The sequence below is a fragment of the Macaca fascicularis genome, chromosome X, assembly GCF_037993035.2.
Source record: "Macaca fascicularis isolate 582-1 chromosome X, T2T-MFA8v1.1".
In the NCBI taxonomy this organism is placed as follows: Eukaryota; Metazoa; Chordata; class Mammalia; order Primates; family Cercopithecidae; genus Macaca; species Macaca fascicularis.
Genome location: NC_088395.1, coordinates 125,222,439 through 125,237,876, shown reverse-complemented (window position 1 = coordinate 125,237,876; position 15,438 = coordinate 125,222,439). Strand labels below are relative to the sequence as shown.

The following is a 15,438-nucleotide window of genomic DNA, read 5'->3' as shown; positions in this document are numbered from 1 at the left end:
TGACAGAAATTAGCTGTGTTGCTGGACATACACACCCTTACTTCATTAGTTGTTTATGTCTGTGGTTGGGAGGGGAGCTATAAAATAACACTGGTGATGGACGTGGTGGCTCACACCTGTAATCCCAGCACTTTGGGAGGCCGAGGCAGGCAGATCACCTGAGGTCAGGAGTTCGAGACCAGCCTGGTCAACATGGTGAAACCCCTTCTCTACTAAAAGTACAAAAATTAGCTGGGCATGGTGGTGGGCGCCTGTAATCCCAGCTACTCAGGAGGCTGAGGCAGGAGAATTGCTTGGACCCAGGAGGCGGAGGTTGCAGTGAGCCAAGATCGTGCCACCGCACTCCAGCCTTGGCGACAAGAGCAAGACTCATTCCAAAAAAAAAAAGGTGAAAAAGACCATGACCCTGGTTAATCCCAGGCAGAAGGGAAGCTTACTTTTTTTCTTTTTTTAAAGATGTATTCTCCCACTGTTTCCCCGGGTTCAAGCGCCTCATTACAGGTGCACACCACCATCCCCGGGTAATTTTTGTATTTTTCCTAGGGACAGGGTTTTGCCATGTTGACCAGGCTGGTCTTGAACTCCTGACCTCAAGTGATCTGCCCGCCTTGTCCTCCCAAAGCGCTGGGATTACAGGCATGAGCCACCGCGCCAGGCCAGAAGGGATGCTTACTTCTGGAGGCAGGGTGCAAAGATTGTCCTATTGCCTTCAGCTCCAGGTTAAATCCTCCCACCTGAGACTGACTCCCTTCCTTATAGAAACTGGCAGTTTTCGATACTTGACAATTGAGTTCCTTAGGACCTCAGTGATGGCTTGCCTTTGAGGAGAAAGGGGAAACACAGAAGAGGAAACTAAACAAAGAATAAAGCCCTCCTGCAACCAGAAGGCGTCCTCATCCCTCATTTTGGCTAAGTACACTGGATTCATAAACTCATTTTTATTGAATTCAATTTCAAAGCTTTTACTTAGGGTTTTTCTGGTAGGTAGATAAGGCAGAAGTCAACAAGCATCTAGCTACCCAACTCAATAGAGGGGCCCACCAGGGCATGATCCAGGCATATTTATGAAATAGGCAAAGTTTGTACTCAGCATGCCCCCACTCCTCCTTTGGCACTTTCCTCCCCTTCTGGCCCACCTGTCTGAGTCCCAGCATCTCCTGCTGACACCTGGCTGGGCAGGATCATTCCCTGTCCCACCTCTTAATGTAAACTGGAGTTCCTATTTCTTAGCATTGAGCACCATTTCAGACCTTTCACACAGCTCAAATCAAAAGGTATCATTCTAATCCCACAGAGCCGAACTTCATCATGGAATGTCCTCATAAGTGACACATCTGCATTTTTAGGGAGGTTTTCTGGAATTCCTTAGTCCAGACAAATGATTCTGATGCTGGAAAGTTCAGACATGATTAAACTTTAGCAAGAGACATTTTGGGGTACTCAGGAGGGCAGTTTAAGAATTCCTTAAAATATGACTTCCTGAGGCAGTTGTACCTATTTTGTGTGTGTGTGTGTGTGTGTGTGTGTGTGTGTGTGTGTGTGTGTGTGTGTAGGACTGGCTCTAGAATCACATGGAGGCTCCTGGGCAAGAACCATATATATGTACAGAAGTCAGCTGGCTTCTTCTGTCCTGGAAGTTTCCCCAATTGGTGAGAGAAGTGATCTGAGAATAGTTCAGGCAGCCCAAGATGCTGATTTCTGGTTTCAGAACTCTATAATGAGGGTGGAATAATACACATTGGAGAAGACTCCAAAAGGTAGGAGGGTGGGAGGTGGGTGAAGGATGAGAAAGTACCCATTGGGTACAATGTATACAATTCGGGTGATAGGTACACTAAAAGCCCAGACTTCATCAACTATGCAGTATAACTGATAGAGTTTGTATATTTGTCCTCACCCAAATCTCATGTTGAAATCTAATCCCCAATGTTAGAGGTGGGGCCTGGTGGGATGTGTTTGGATCATGGGGACAGATCCCTTGTGAATGGCTTGGACCACCCCCTTGGTGATAAGTGGGCTCTCACTCTGAGTTCACATGAGATCTGGTCATTTAAAATTGTGTGGTGTCTCTCTCTCTCTCTCCACACACACATACACACTTCCCTCTCTCGGTCCTGGCCACTCCATTCTCACCATGTGATATGCCTGCTCCTGCTTTGCCTTCCACCATGATCGGAAGCTTCCTGAGGCCTCCCCAGAAGCAGATGCCACTATGCTTCCTGTACAGCCTGCAGAACCATGAGCCAATTAAATCTCTTTTCTTATAAATTACCCAGCCTCAGGTATTTCTTTATAGCAATGCAAAATTGACCCTGTCAAAAAACAAACCTCTCAAAACTCAAACAATCCAATTAGAAAATGAGCAAAACATATGAATAGATATTTCACCAGAAAGGATATATAGATTGCAAACACACATGACAAGATGCTCAATCAACATCATTAGCCATAAGGGAAATACAAATTAAAATCACAATGAGATATCACTAAACACCTATCAGAATAGCTAAAAGTAAAAAATAGTTAACAACACACATGCTGGCAAATAAGTAGAAAAACTGTATCATTCATACATTGTTGGCATTCTTCAACAGATTAATGATTAAACAAATTATAATTCATCCATGCCATGGAATACTATGCAGCAATAACAAGAAATCAGGGGCCAGACACAGTGGCTCAAGCTTATAATCCAAGCACTTTGGGAGGCTGAGGAAGGAGGATTGCTTGAGCCCAGGGGTTCGAGATGAGCCTGGGCAACATAGTGAAACCCTGTCTCTACAAAAAATTTAAAAATTAGCTGGGTGTGGTAGCACATGCTTGTAGTCCCAGCTAATCAGAAGGCTGAGGTGGGAGGATTGCTTGAGTGAGTTCAAAGCTGCAGTGAGCCATGATCACATCACTGCACTCCAGCTTGGGTGACAGAATGAGACTCTGTCTCAAAAAAAGAAAAAAAGAAATCAGGTATTGGTTCATGCAATAACTTGAATGAACTCCTGGGAATTTTGCTTAGTGAAACAAAAAAAAGCCAATCTTAAAAGGTTATAAACTGTATGATTATTTATATAACACTCTTGACAAAAATATAGAGATGGGGAACAGATTAGTGGGTACCAGGCATTAGGGAATGGATCATATAGGAGGTAGGCATGGCAGCCGGGTGCGGTGGCTCATGCCTGTAATCCCAGCACTTTGGGAGGCCGAGGGGGTGGATCACCTGAGATCAGGAGTTCCAGACCAGCCTGGCCAACATGGTGAACCCTGTCTCTACTAAAAATATAAAAATTAGCTGGTCATGTTGGCAGGTGCCTGTAATCCCAGCTACTCAGGAGGCTGAGGCAGGAGAATCGCTTGAACCTGGGAAGCAGAGGTTGTAGTGAGCCAAGACTGCACCACTGCACTCCAGCCTGGATGACAAGGGCAAAACTCCGTCTCAAAAAAAATGTAGGCATGGTTACAAAAGCTTCCTTGTGGTGAAAGTACACCTCTGTATTGTGTTGGTGGATACATGAACCTACACGTGATACAACTGCATAAAACTTCTAGTGAAAAAGATCTTTTATTTTAAAAAATGCATATAACGAAATACATAGAACACATAAACAGAAACAAATGATTACAAGTAAAACTTGGGAAATCTGGACAAGAGTGATAGGTTGTAGCAATGTCCTGGTTGTGATACTATAGTACAGTTTTATAAGATGTCACCACTGAGAAAAACTGGATAAAGGGTACATAATATCTCAATGTGCTCTTTCTGACTGTTGCACGTGAACCTACAGTCATCTCTAAATAGAAAGTTTAATTTTTAAAAAAAGATAAAAACAAAAATTCGGGGCCATGAACATTTTCTGGCTCATTGTGCAGGCATGAAACTCATTGGCCGTCTGGCTACCAGGTTGGATAGTTACAAAGAAGAATGACTCCCCAAACCTGAGTATGTAGCACATTAGGGCCCCTGGTAATCCAAAGAAGAATTGTTTGCCTTCTGGAATTTCTCAGTAACCAAGTTTAATTGAACATCACTTTAATGAAAAAAACAGGCCTTTGCTATATAAATCTTCATACCCGGGTACAGCACTAGGAAATCAAAATAGGGTGTCTTAATCTATCTCCACCCCAGAGGCAGGGTCGCCCAGGCTGGAGCGCAGTGGTACCTCCTGTCTCGACCTCCTGGGCTCAAGCAATTCTCCTGCCTCAGTCTCCTGAGTAGCTGGGACTACAGGCACGCGCCACCACACCCAGCTAATTTTTATATTTTTTTGTAGAGATTGTAGCTTGCCATGTTGCCCAGGCTGGTCTCCGACTCCTGGGTTCCAGTGATCTGCCTGCCTTGGCCTCCCAAAGTGCTGGGATTACAGGTATGATCCACCATGCCTGGCCCAAAAGTTCTTCATGTATCCTAGATACGAGTCCTTTGTTGGGTATGTGACTTGCAAATATTTTCTCTTAGTCTATAGCTTGTCTTTTCATTCTCTTAATAGGACCTTTCATAGATCAAAGCTTTTAATTTTTTATGAAGTCCAATTTAATGTATTTTTTCTTACATGGATAAACCTTAGTGTCAAGCCTAAGAACACTTTGCTAGGCCCTAAATCATGAAGATTTTCTCCTGTGTTTTTCTTTTTTTTCCCTCTAAAACGTTTTATAGCTGTATGCTTTACACTTAAGTCTGTGATCCATTTTGAGTTATTTTTGTATGAGGTGGGATGTTCAGGTAAAAAGTACACTTTTTTGGCCTATGGATGTCAATTGCTCCTGAACTGTTTGTTGAAAACGCTATCCTTCCTTCATTAAGTTGCTTTTATACCTTTGTCAAAAATCAGTTGAGCAAGTTTGCATTAGTATATTTCTGGGTTTTTTGTTCCATTGATCTATGTGTGTACTCTCTGCCATTACCACACTCTCTTTTCTTTTTATTTGTACAATATTGGTGTACATGTGCAATTTTATTATATGCATAGATTGCTCAGTGGCCAAGTTAGGGCTTTGAGTGTATCCATCACATGAATAACATACATTGTACCCATTAGCCAATTTCTCATCATCTTCCTCCCTTCTACCCCTCACCCTTCCAAGTATCCATGATCTATCATTTCCACTCTCTATATCCATGTACCACAGTATCTTGATTACTATAGCCATACATGGTAACCCTTTACATTGGGAAGAATGATTCCCCCCAATTTGTTCTTTATGAAAATCACTTTAACTACTCTAGGTCCTTTGCCTTTCCATGTAAATTTTAGAAGAAGCTTTTCTATGTCTATGAAAATCCTTGCTGAGATTTTGATAGGAATTTCATTTGCCTATAGATCAATTTGGAGATAACTGATATCTTTACTGTGTTGAGTCTTTTAACCCACAAACACAGTATGTCTCTGCAATTATTAAGGTCTTCTTTGAGTTCTTTCCTCAGTGTTTTATAATTTCCTACATACAGATCCTTGCATGTTTTGTTAAGTTTATACCTGCTCTTTGGCACAAGTATGAATGGTATTGTGTTCTTTATTTAGATTTCCACATCGTTAGTATATATATGTGATTGATTTTTATGTGTTTATCTGGTATCATATGACCTTGCTGAATTCAGTGAATACTTCTACGAGGTTTCTTTTTTCTTTTTTTTTTTTAAAGATTCCCTGTGATTTTCTACGTAGACAATTAAGTCTTCCACGAATCAAGACAGTTTCACTTGATCCTTTCCAATCCATATACCTTTTATTTCCTTTTCTTGCCTTGTTGTGCAAGAGCTACTTTCCCCCCTTTCTTGCCATTGTACTGGATAGAACTTACAGTACAATATTGAATAAAAGTAGTGAGAACAGCCAGGCGCGGTTGCTCATGCCTATAATCCCAGCACTCTGGGAGGCCAAGGCAGGTGGATAACCTGAGGTCACGAGTTCAAGACCAGCCTGGCCAACATGGCGAAACCCCATCTCTACTAAAAATACAAAAATTAGCTGGGTGTGGTGGTGGGCCCCTGTAGTCCCAGCTACTTGGGAGGCTGAGGCACAAGAATCGCTTGAACCCAGAAGGCAGAGGTTGCAGTGAGCTGAGATCGTGCCACTGCACCCCGGTCTGGGTGACAGAGTAAGACCTCACCTCAAGAAAAAAAAAAAAAAAAAAAAAAAAGAAGTAGTGAAAACAAACATGCTTGCCTTGTTTTGACTTGAGAAAGAACTCAATCTTTCACCATTAAGTATAATGTTAGTTGTAGGTTTTTCGTAGATGTTCTTTATGAGATTAAGGAAGTTCTCCTCTATGCCTAGTGTACTGAGAGTTTTTAATCATGAATAAATGTTGAACTTTAGGCTGGGTGTGGTGGCTTATGCCTGTAATCCCAGCAATTTTGGGAGGCTGAGGTGGGCAGATTGCCTGAGCTCAGGAGATCGAGACCAATCTGGACAACACGGTGGAATCTTGTCTCCACAAAAAAATACATTAGCTAGGCATGATGGCACACACCTACAGTACCAGTTACTGGGGGGACTGAGGAGGGAGGATCACTTGGGCCCAGGAGGTTGAGGCTGCAGTGAACCATGTTTGTGCCACTGCACTCCAGCCTGAGTAACAAAGCGAGACCCTGTCTCAAAAAAAAAAAAAAAAAAAAAAAAAAGTTGAATGTTACTATCAAATGCTTTTTCTGTGCCAGTTGATATGGTCAAATGATTTTAGTCTGCTGATATGGTGGATTACATTGATTAATTTTAAAATATTGAAATATGCATACATGGGAATAAACCCCAGAGTATAATTATTTTCTACATTGTTGGGTTCATCTGGCTATTATTTTGTGGCAGTTTCTGTGTCTAAGTCCATGAAAGATATTCATCTATAGTTTTCTTGCTTTGTACTGTCTTCGGTTTTGGTATCCTTCTGGGAATCTGATTATATGAATGTTGGATCTTTTGTTATTTCCAACAGGTCCCTGAGGCCCTATCCATCTTTTTTTTTCAGTCTATTTTCTCTCTGTTGTTCAAGCTGGGTAAATTCTATTGATCTATACACAAGCTTACTGATTTTGTCCTCTGCCATCTCCACTCCATAATTGATCCTATCCAGCAATTTTAAAAAATCTATTTTTCAGTTCTGTAATTTTCATTTGGTTCTTTAAAAAAATGTGAACAGGTGTTTTAATCATGTATAAAATGCCTGATTATGTATGAGTTTGAAGGAAGAAGAGATCAAAGGATTCCTGGAGGAAGGAGTGTCAGAAGGGGCCTTCAAGTAAAGAGGCACAGACTATCCCCGCCTAGGGCTGCTCTGAGCGTCTTCCCATTTCTTCCTCACAACAACCCAACAATGATTATAGCAATACTTACACCCATTTTACAGATGAGGAAACTGAGGTTTAGTCAGGTTAAGGTTTTTTCTTTTTCTTTTTCTTTTTTTTTAGGTTAATTTATTTAACCAAGGTCCCATTGCCAAGAAGCAAAGGAGTTGGGACTTGAATCCAAGTCTTCCTGATGCCAAAGCCCATGCTTTCACCAGTATTTGGAAGCTGAAGTTAAATACCCTGCCAAGGGGAAATCTTCCCAAACACTCCCAGAATGTGGCCACTTGTTCCTTGGGATCCCCATGTTGTTCCATCCCAGGAACTTGCTTGCCCCCCACCTGCTGTGAGCTCTAGTCACGTGTGTCTATGAAGGGTGTCATCACAGTATCACTTATACCTGTATCTGGCACAGGGCTTTGTAACTGGTAGCTACCCCAGCTGTCTACTGAGGGAACTTTAACACAATTAAACCTGACATCTCAAAACTGCCCTCAGTGGATGGCTGCTGTGAGGATTCCATGAATGGATGCTTACAAAGAGATCTAGTTCAGTGTTTGGCACACAGTGAGTACTCACTGCAAGGAAGGGTTGCCATTGGGCTGTTGATTGTTATTTGTATTTGACCAGCCTCCCTTCCTGGATTCGAAGTAGTTCCTATTCTCAGAAAGAGGCAGATGAGAGATAGTCACACAGCCACACAAAGGTCAAAACCAAGTTTCCCAATTCCTGACTCCCCAGGAAGTGCTCAATGCCCCTCAGAAAACTACTCAGTCAAGGTTCAGGTCTGTGTCCTTTGACAACATAAGAGCCCCTTGTGATGAAATAATTCAGCTGCAGCTCCATCACAGAACCACACATGTATTTCCCATCTTATCCTGTCCTTGCCCTACTCCACGTTCCTAATCAGAGACTGAATGTGCCATGTCAGGCTGGCCTGGAGTATATTTGATTCTTTTGTATAACTTCTATTGCTATGCTAAGATTTTATATTTTTTCCATTTATTTCAAGAGACTTTGCAATTACTTATTAAAGCATTTTTGTGGTGGCTACATTAAAACCCTTGTCAGATAATTTCAACATCTAATTCATCTTGGTGTTGGCATTGGTTGATTGTTTTAGGGTGATTTTTATCATATTCTGGATATGTTGACTATTATGTTAGAAGACTCTAATTCCTACTTAAATATTTGACTTTAGCAGGCAGTCAGTTTGTTTAGGTTTAGCATAAAAATAGGTTTAGGTCCTGGCCTACTTTTGAAGGCTGTGATTCCAATGACAATTTAGTTTCAGAGCCTCTGTAGTGCTATTTTGGTCTGCTTGATTCATGTGGTGCTGATGGGTCCACTCTTCCCTGCTGGTGCTGCCTGAGGAAGCAGTGTTCCTCAGATAGGGTTGCCTGGTGCCTCTAGGTGGGGGAAGTGATTTTTCTAGTCTGTGGAAACAAAGAATCTTTCTTGTCTCTGCTGGTTCTGGTGGGACTCCCCTGACTTTGCTGCTTGCCTTCCTGGTATCTCTCAGAGGAAGAGAGAAGCCTCAAGACCATGAAGACAAACAGGCTTCCTGGGCCAGGCTACTTGTCATGGTCATGTTTCCCCTTGATGGTGTGCTTGCTTGGAGAGTATCTTTCAGTGGGGTAGGGGAGTCTCCGATCTTGGTGGGAAAGGACAGCACTTCTGCTGGCTACTTATTGTCAGTGGGGCGCCTTGCTAAATCCCACTTGCTGGAGTTGCTAGGCTTACCTGTTGATGTCCCATTCAATGCAGAGGAGAAAGGAACTCACAGGAACCATTTTCTGTTGCTAGGCTGGGGTTTAAGAAATGCGGGGCCCGGGTCACATTCTTTGGTTGGCTTGAGAGTCATAAGGTACCCTGCTACTATGGTGTTCCTCCAGTTCTGGGATTCCTAATCATTCTGCCTTCCCCTTTACACCTTTTAGAATTCTCCAGGATTTCTGGTTGGGCTTACCTGGGAGAAGCAGGGAGAAATGAGTCTGTGCCATCTTGTCCAGACTGGAAGTGGAAAACCAATTCTGCATTGGTATCTGCTGCTGCTTCTCCTAGGAATGATTCAGACTTTCATTTATCATCCTTTTTGGGGGGCAAAAAGAAGCTCAGAAGACTTTGCTTTGGTTAATATATGAAGCCCCCAGTTTTTTGTTGGTGGGTGCATCCATATCAGTGTGTGTGTGTGTGTGTGTGTGTGTGTTTGAGAAGAAAAGCTGGCAGAGATTAACCCTGAAATGACTGTATTACAGTAACCAAACACTCTGATAGGATATTGAGTTAGCTGTGGATTTGTCTTGCTGATAAGATACTCCTATACCACTATACTCACAGAATCATCATATTTTGAGAGTCAGAACAATCATATTTTGGTATTTCCATATAGGCCAAAGGCAGAAAATATGAGAAACACATTCACCCATCCAAACCCAAAGAATGGACTCAGAGGCACGAAGAACAGTGGAATCAAGACTTTTAAAGGCAGTATTACAAAATCGGGTGTCTGGTAGGCAGATAAATCTGGGGCAGTTACAGCAGGTAATTTATCTCTAGCATGCAAGTCCCTCCCCCAGTTCCTCACTGGTCAAGTACTATGGGGTTACAATAGTCCCAGACATCACCTAAGTTTCATTATCTTTTATAAGATGATACCCCAGTCCCCTACCCCACTTACATTTCGATTTCCCAATAACAAAACTTTCTTCCCTTTTATGGGCTGACCCCTGCTCTACATTCTGTTTCCTTATCATGACTTTCTAGGTACATGAGCCATGTGGTTTGTCATGTCCACAGGCTGGTTGCCAGTACTTAGATTTATCATACCTTGAAAATTGACCACATAAAATGTTTTCTCACAAATTCCTTCCTCTTTTTTATTTACTTCCTCTGGTCTCATTTTCATCTAAACCCTTTTGGTCTTTGAATCACTCTAGAAGTTGTCTACTTTCTTCCTTATAGGAGAGTGAGTTTAATTTGGTTTCTAACAGTAGCAGGTTATTTTGCTGGTAAGTCATTGGTATTTGTTTATTAATAGCTGTTTCAATTAATCTCTGTGCTACTCCCTTCACACAAGGGATAATACAACATCCTACTGCAGTTAAGACTCCTGCCACAATTATGAGAAATGTAAGGATTGAAGCTATAATGTCTTTCCATTTTCCAAACCAACCTTCTAGCTAGCCTGTAAATGGGTCATCAATTCCAGCATTTTCTGCCAGTTTGTTGGCTAGAGTTGCCAGTCCTTGTAAAACTTTGGTGATGGTCCCATCTGGGGCAATACTGTTGGGAATGAAAGTACAACATTTCCCATCCAACATAACACATACGCCCCCTTTTTCTGCTAGTATCATGTCTAGCACAAGTCTGTTTCCCAGGCCATTTGGCTGGTGGCATCTAACTCGCTAGCCACCTCTTTAAGGGCGTCCTGAGTAGAATTGATGAATCTCTGTTGATTATAACAGATGTAGTTAATCCAATCCACATTCTTATTAATAGTTGATCACCAAAAGAGTGCTGACTCAAACTCAGCAGCTATTTGGCTTCGGGCCTTAAATTCATTAGGCACCCCCTTAGGGACTCCTATCGAGTCAATATATACATTGGGATCAAAAGAATTTGTCAAATCTCTCTGGTTTTGGTGGCCATGTGTATTTTCGGGTATCTTATGAAATGCCAGGGTGAAAGGAATGGCCAATTGGACTAAAGCACAAGTCCTGGTCCAATTGGACAGTAACTAACAGGTTATGGAGGTCCCTTTTCCCACAATACCACCAGACATCAGCCCAGAGTATACGGAGAGCTGAGTAATTGCCATTGCCTGACTCACCAGTGATGATTAGGATGTGGGTACAAGTATGAGAGTTCTCCCACGGGCTTATTGAACTCTGCCCCCTGCCTAGAGAGACAAGAGGAGTGCCTAGGTTCATATTCCCTGTAGAGAATGAGGGGATTGCTCTGGGATCTGACCTCTACAATGCGGGAAAGAGCAATGACAGGCTCTTACAAGTCTCATTTCCCCATGCATCTTCGTCCTGGTATACAGCCACCATGCAATGCATGCCTTCAGGATCGGTATCCCATCCTCGGGGAAATGGAACCACCTGTGCTTGAGGTCGTCCCGCAGCACACACATAGCAATTACTTCTTTTTTTGTGTGACGGACTCTCGCTCTGTCACCCAGGCTGGAGTGCAGTGGCGTGATCTCGGCTCACTATAACCTCCGCCTCCCGGGTTCAAGCGATTCTCCTGCCTCAGCCTCAGCCTCCCGAGTAGCTAGGATTACAGGCACGTGCCACTATGCCTGGCTAATTTTTTGAATTTTTAGTAGGGACAGGGTTTCACCGTGTTAGCCAGGATGGTCTCGATCTCCTGACCTTGTGACCCGCCTATCTCGGCCTCCCAAAGTGTTGAGATTACAGGCATGAGCCACCGCGCCCAGCCAGCAATTAGTCTTGTTGAGGGCTTGTACCGAAAATTTGACCCATTTGACCCAGGCATTCACATCCCTGTATGCTGTCTCAATTTCTAAAGTTTGCCTTAAATCCTTTACCTCAATTATTTCTACGCTTTTAGAGTCATTATTTGGTTAACTAAAGTATTTATTTCCATCAATAACAGCATAACTATTATGTCTCTTGCCATTTGTCACTTGGGACGACCCATCCACAAACAGCCTTATCCCACCATATAGTGGAGCTTCCTTAAGGTCTGGTCTAACTTTGACTTGGTATTCTATGATATCTAAGCAGTTATGGTCTGATGTCTCTTTGTTCTCCTCTCCTTTCCATCGGAAACTGGCTGGATTCAGGCAAGTATCTGTTGTTACAACCAAATTATCTTTTTCTAGTGATATGGCTTCATATTTTAGAATCCAAGAATCCTTTAACCACCTCCCGGCTTTTTGATTTAATATATTCCTGACTTGATGTGGGGTGCTTACTATTAGGGCCCCACCAAAGGTTAGCTTTTGACTCTACCAGCAGAGCTGTGGCAGCTACTGCTTGCACACATTCAGGCCACCCCCGAGAGACAGGCTCAAGAAGCTTGGAGACAAAAGCAACAGGTTGTCTCTTCCCTCCCCAGGTTTGAGTGAGCACCCCAAGGCCACACCCTGGTCTACTGTTACAAACAGATGGAATGGTTTCTTTAAAGATGGGAGGGCCAGGACCAGGGCTGTAATGAGGGCCTGCTTTAGCTCTTTCACTGCCTGAATTTCCTCTGGGGACCATTGCATGCGATCAGGCTCCTATTCTAGTAACTTGAGATACAGAATTTTTGTCTTTTGAGCATATGAGTCAATTCATAACCTACAGTAGCCAGTTGAACCTAAAAATTTTCGGAGTTCTCTCTGTCTTAGGCAAAGGCAGGCCCATTATTCCAGATATTCTCTCTGGGTTTATTATCTGCTTCCCTTCACTAATCAGGTGTTCTAAATATTTAACTTCTTTTTCTACAAACTGCAATTTGTTCTTAGAGACTTGCAATCCCCTTTCTCCTAGGAAATTAAGAAAGCTTATGGTGGTTTCTAATACCTTGGCCCTCCTCTCACCAGAAATTAAAAGATTATCTACATATTTTAATGACTGCATTCCCCTGGAAGGTTGGAATTCCTCCAGGACTTTTTCTATGATTTGACCAAATGCGTTTGGGGCTTCCATGAAACCTTGTGGCAGCACAGTCTAGTGGTACTGTTGTTTTCTCCCAGTTATAGGATTTTCCCATTCAAAGGCAAAGAGGTCCCTATTCCTAAAATCTAGGGGACATGCCCAGAATGCATCTTTTAGACCCACCACACTGAACCACTTATGTTCATGGTATCTTATTAAGGAGGGTGTAGGGGTTAGACGCCACAGGATGGTGGGTCTGGACAATTTGATTCATATCCCCTAGATCTTGCACCAATCTAGGGAACCCATCAGGCTTTTTGACTGGGAAAATTGGAGTATTGTATGGTGACATGCAGGATTCTAATAGTCCATCTTTAATCAATCTGTCTATTATCAGTTGGAGATCTTTTCTCCCTTCAACAGAAATGGGATATTGTTTTCTTTTTTTCTTTTTTTTTTTTTTTTAAACGGAGTCTCACTCTGTCGCCAGGCTGGAGTGTAGTGGCATGATCTCGGCTCACTGCAACCTCCTGGGTTCAGGTGATTCTCCTGCCTCAGCCTCCTGAGCAGCTGAGACTACAGGTGCGTGCCACCATGCCGAGATAATTTTTGTATTTTTAGTAGAGACGGGCTTTCACCATGTTGGTCAGGATGGTCTTGATCTCTTGACCTCATGGTCCGCCCACCTCGGCCTCCCAAAATGCTGGGATTACAGGCGTGAGCCACTGCGCATGGCCTGTTTTCTGAAAACTACTTCTCCTGGTTGTTTTAGTTTAATCTGTAAGGGTGTGATTTTTAACCATCCCCTGTTGCCTTCCCTAATCCACACAAAAGGATTAATTTTTTTTCTCTTCCTTTGTTAGGAGGCCCATCAGTACTTTTATTTGTCCTTCCTCTATTCCTAATCCTAAACCCAATCTCACAATCAGGTCTCAACCAAGGAGGTTAGTTTCTGCTTCAGGAACATGTAAGAGTGACCCCTCAATTTGTTCAGGTCTCAATCTAATTAACATTTCCTTGAATATCTGAACCTGCAATCCCTCCCCTTTTGCCCCTGATACTGTCAATTTTTCCTTAGAGAGTTCTGTACCCCTTGGTTGGTGAATTAGGGAGGAGCAAGCCACCCCAGTATCAACAAAAAGTGTCACTTCTTCTCCCTCGGGTCCCACCTTCACATTTATCAAGGGTTCCTGGAGGGTCCTACTCAGAAGGAACCCCTGACCCCTCTTGTCTTCATCAACGGTCATAAAGGGGATCACCTTTTCTTCTTTTTTCCCTTCAGGACATTCTCTCTTAAAAGGCCCTGGTTTTCCACACTTGTAACGTCCACTCATAGTCTTAGGAGCTTTTCCCTTCTTTCTCTGTGTCGAAATCTATTATTCCATTGTCTCCTTCAAGAGGGATATTGATCTAACCTTTTTCTGACTACCTCTTCCACAGCAGAAACCATGATTCTCACTTTTTGTTTCAGCTTCCCTTCCTCTCTCCTTACAAAGACCTTCTGAGCTTCCCTCAGTAATTCCTCAATTGGTTTCTCATCCCATTCATCACCCTTTTGTAATTTTTTTGTAATGTCTGGCCAGATCTTAGTTACAAAGTTAACCTTCAAAAGGCCTTGCCCGATCAGGAGCAAGGCGGCTGAATAGGAACAGCTCCAGTCTCCAGCTCCCAGCGCAAGCAACACAGAAGACGGTTGATTTCTGCATTTTCAACTGAGGTGCTGGGTTCATCTCACTAGGGAGTGCTGCAGAATCGGTGCTGGTCAGCTGCTGCAGCCTGACCAGCAAGAGCTGAAGCAGGGCGAGGCATCACCTCATCTGGGAAGCGCAAGGGGGAAGGGAATCCCTTTTCCTAGCCAGGGGAACTGAGACACACAACACCTGCAAAATTTGGTAACTCCCACCCCAATACTGCGCTTTACCAAGGGTCTTAGCAAACGGCACACCAGGAGATTATATCCCACACATGGCCGGGAGGGTCCCACGCCCGTGGAGCCTCCCTCATTGCTAGCACAGCAGTCTGCTATCTAACGGCAAGGCAGCAGCGAGGCTGGGGGAGGGGCACCCGCCATTGCTGAGGCTTCAGTAGGTAAGCAAAGCCACTGGGAAGCTCGAACTGGGTGGAGCCCACAGCAGCTCAAGGAGGTCTGCCTGTCTCTGTAGACTCCACCTCTGGGGAGAGGGCACAGCTAAACAAACAAACAAAAAAAAGCAGCAGAAACCTCTGCAGACGCAAACAACCCTGTCGTTTTGAAGTCTTTGAAGCTTTGAAGACAGCAGTGGATCTCCCAACACGGAGACTGACATCTGAGAATGGACAGACTGCCTGCTCAAGTGGGTCCCTGAACCCTGAGTAGCCTAACTGGGAGACATCCCCCACTAGGGGAAGACTGACACCCCACACCTCACACAGCAGGGTACACCCCTGAGACGAAGCTTCCAAAGCAAGAATCAGACAGGTACACTCGCTGTTCAGCAATATTCTATCTTCTGCAGCCTCTGCTGCTGATACCCAGGCAAACAGGGTCTGGAGTGGACCTCAAGTAATCTC

The 15,438-nt window shown here is 43.5% G+C and overlaps 1 protein-coding gene and 1 pseudogene across 1 annotated transcript in view; both read right to left on the bottom strand.

The window, feature by feature from the left end:
- The window catches only part of LOC102140387 (protein cordon-bleu-like), a 50,642-nt pseudogene extending 36,420 nt beyond the window's left edge, over positions 1-14,222 (bottom strand).
- Positions 1-15,438, bottom strand: part of LOC135969112 (uncharacterized) — a 93,594-nt gene that overhangs the window by 24,389 nt on the left and 53,767 nt on the right. The gene's annotated exons all lie outside the window — the stretch shown is intronic.